Genomic DNA, 4,005 nt, shown 5'->3' with positions numbered 1-4,005 from the left:
TTATCCTTGACCCCTTTTGAGATAAATACTAAAGGTGAAGCCATACAACCCCAAAATGATTCTTGTTTTGTTTTTGGGCAACCTTTCCTGTCCAGAAGCAAAGATCTTGTGTGTATGTGTGTGAAAATGTATCATTTGTTGGGTATTAAATGAAGATGATATTCAGATTCTCAGAACCGTTACTGGATATGGGCTGAACTTCTCATAGGCAAATCTTATGTGAGAACAATGCAGTTCTGGAGCCACTGAGAGACAGCTGTCCACAATGGCTGCCGTCTTCTGTCTGATGCTACCTTGATTCCACTGCTTTTGAGCTGTAGACAATGTGTTATTTCTCACACTAATGCCCACAATTGACGTCAGATTTCTCTACCCTTTCCCTTTTGGGACTGTATTTCTTAGAGGAAAGTGCAGTTGTAGACACTGGTACCACAGAGCAGATATAGAAAAACTTTCCCGTGCAACATTCATGCCAGTAGATGTTCAGGCTAAATGTTCAATACCTTTCCAGTGTCTATTGCTCTTCTTGGAGAGTCATTACAAGTGAACTGGAAAAAAAGAAGGAATCTAAAGGAGAATAAGTTAAAATCTCCCTGTGGTCTGTAACCCTAGTGTTGAAAGCATGGATGTGAGAGGTATCTTCTTTTGTCCTTTCAAATGTGTATGAAATTACCTGCTTTCCTAAGGTGATAACTGATGCCTATCAAAGTGGCAATCACCAGAGTGAGATCCCTGTTCATTCTGATACTGATCTCAATACCATGACTTTACATAAATGTTTGATCAATTTAACAAAAGCAATACTGCCTTTTACCAACAGAATAATTACTGTCGGTTGATAGCATCATGGGAGCTAATTCCCAAGTTACCTATAATTTGTGTGAGGACCCATGTGGTAACATTGATAACCCAAGTAGGTCTTGGTAAGGTCTGACCAAGGTAAATCATCACCACTTTGATATTTGCCATGCATTTTATAATTAGTAGCCAGAGGTCTAGCATATAGAAAAATTTGTATAAATAAGAACCAAGATTGGCTGAGTGCAGTGGCTCACGCCTATAATTCCAGCATTTTGGGAGGCCGAGGGAGGCAGATTGCTTGAGCTCAGGAGTTTGAGACCAGCCCAGGAAACTTGGTAAAAACTCCATCTCTATAAAAAATACAAAAATTAGTTGGGCATGGTGGTGCACGCCTGTAGTCCCATCTGCTTGAGAAGCTGAGGTGAGAGGATCGCTTGAGCCCTGGAGGTCAAGGCTGCAGTGAGCTGTGATTGTGCCACTGCACTCTAGCCTAGGCAACAGAGTGGGACCCTGTCTCAGAGAAAAAAAAGAAAACAAAATCAAGATGAGGGGTTTTATCATTTTGATACCATCACCTGTTAAACATCTTAACTTTCCATCAATATTTTATCCAGAATCAGAAGCTTTAAAAGCTACATAGAAAATCGCCAGACATAACTAATGGTACCTAGAAAGCAGCTTATTTGTTAAATTATGTATAGCTGCTACAAACATGATTACTGTATTTCTAAATTATAAAATGTTTCACTAGACAGTAACCTCTTTGAAGAAAGGCATTGTCTTTTGCCTAGTACTGTGGCTGACATACAATAAGTGTTCAAAATACATTTACTAACTGAGCTAACTCCATCTATACTCTCAACCATCTTTCCTTACCACAGTGAGCAAAGAGTGTTTATTAACTGGTTTTGGTAGCCAAATTTGCAGTCTTTCAGCACTTCACAGAACCGCTAGCTTGACTGTATTCATTTAAATTCACATCGCCGTGTTGTTGTTGGAACTTCTGCCTGATAGTTGAAATCATGCCTTCAGTGCCATGAATGGCATGAAAACCACACCAATCAGATAACATCCCTATGTCACCACTATTAGCAACTAATTTACTGAGCATGAAATATGCTGATTTTGCCTTAAAAGATATTAGTAGAGTATCTGTGCTGTCATTGCATCCATTATTTCTTTTGTGTTTGTGCGAGTCTACAGCTGAAGGCCTGAGTGTGTGTTGGCCATCATATTTGTGGATTATATCTGTCATCATCACATGCTTCCCCAGGACTATCCACTGGATGGTTAATGTGGAACAAAATCCTTGAGATTGTAACGTTGCTCCCTTAAATTCTAAGTTGGTTTTGCAATGTGGGTTTTTAGGGAAGGTGGAGAGACTCATAATGATAAATAACATCAATTGTTCCCTGATTGTTGACTTTTCAATATCATCCTCAGTAAGTTGTGCTTCACCCCCTATAGGATATGGCAGGTCAATCTTTGCTGAGCTTTCTCGACCTGCCAATATTTGGCTAAGGTACAAGCCGATTGTGGTTTGGTTGCCTATTCATCCCACCAGTGATCCTTTATTTTAAGATATTTGGCTTGAGAAACTTGCTTAGCTCACATGCCAATTTCTTGTCATTTAGCGATTTATTTTCTTACTTGGGCTAAGTGTCTGCTATAAAAATCACTTAGAATTGTGTACTTCTGTCCCTTTTTGTTTCTTTACCTTTACTATTTCCTCTCTCTCCACATTGCCGTTGCAATTCACAACCCTTTCTACTAAAGTGATGTTTGGCACATTTTGAAGTTTAGGTCATAAAGTTTGAGCTTCCCAAGGTTCGGCTTTTTCAGCTGATATGTCTGGTGATGCAGTGTTGCTGAAGCAGTGGATAATGTGCTTTTCATGTGTCTTGTCACTCATATTAACAAAGCTTCCTAGGCCCTATGCTACAGTTAGATGGTGCCAGTTTTTTAGTATAGATACCATAATGCGACTTGATGCTTGTCAGCCTGATAAGAGTGCTATTGATTCTAAGCTTCTGGTGCATGCACAATGAAAGAAACTGTATGCCTTTGGACTTCATGTTACTGATGACATTATAACTAAGAAAGTGCATACTACACTGCATGGTTCTGGACAACACAAGCATTGGAATAGTCAAGAACCATATGCTTCTTTGTCTCTATAGCAGTACATCAGTAGTAGCTGATATAACATCAGTGACTTTTGTTTTGAAGTTATCCAACGTACTAAACATAGGAAAAGACACCACCAATCGGTGACTACTAAAAGCCCAGCTCTGTAATAAATACTCGGAAATATGCAAAGGAAGTAGCATTTCTGCTATTATAGTTGTTTGGGTAAATGTCAATATTTAGTGAATGAATGCAATCTAACAGAAAAAAAATAAGATTCTTTTAACTCCTGTCTTCATAAAAAAAGGAGCAGCACTTTTTCTTTAAAAAGCTATTCTCCCACCCAAACTATATTTAACTCTCTTTGTCCCTTGACAAGGTACAGCTATACCGGAATTTTGGTCAGATTTTAAAAATAGAAGTTCCTAGGTATTAAGTCTACCTATTTTACTGCTAGAGAATAATCTTATTTATTTTGTCATCCCAGATAATATTAAGAATTAGACTAATACTCTTTTTAGGTTTAGATACTAAAGTAGGAATTGGGCTATTTAAGGTGAACTAGGATCACATACATCTAAATGGATGGATTTAAAACCACAGTGTCTGGTTGGCTATCGTGACTATTGTAAGGGGATTAGTGTTAGGTCCAGAGAAATCCTGGCTGTGTCTGTCACTGTTTGCCATGTGACATTGAGCCTGCCATTTACCTCTCATGCCTCTTTGCTGTTAACTGAGGAAGTTGAATAACTGGGTCACTTTCCATTTCTATAGTTTATGAATATACTGTTGCGGTATACGATAACATTCTGCACTGGATTAAAGTGGACAATATATAGTCTGAATCTCTACTGCAAAGCTAATGCTAAGAGAGACCAAAGCATCTTTGAAGTATAAGCCTTGTGATACGGTTTGGCTGTGTCCCCACTGAAATCTTAACTTGAATTGTATCTCTGAGAACTGCCACATGTTGTAGGAGGGACCCAGGGAGAGGTAATTCAACCATGGGGGCTGGTCTTTCCCATGCTGTTCTCCTGATAGCGAATAAGTCTTACGAGAGCTAATGGGTTTATCAGG

This window comes from Gorilla gorilla, chromosome 15 (genome assembly GCF_029281585.2).
Source record: "Gorilla gorilla gorilla isolate KB3781 chromosome 15, NHGRI_mGorGor1-v2.1_pri, whole genome shotgun sequence".
NCBI lineage: Eukaryota > Metazoa > Chordata > Mammalia > Primates > Hominidae > Gorilla > Gorilla gorilla.
This window is presented reverse-complemented; position numbering follows the sequence as displayed.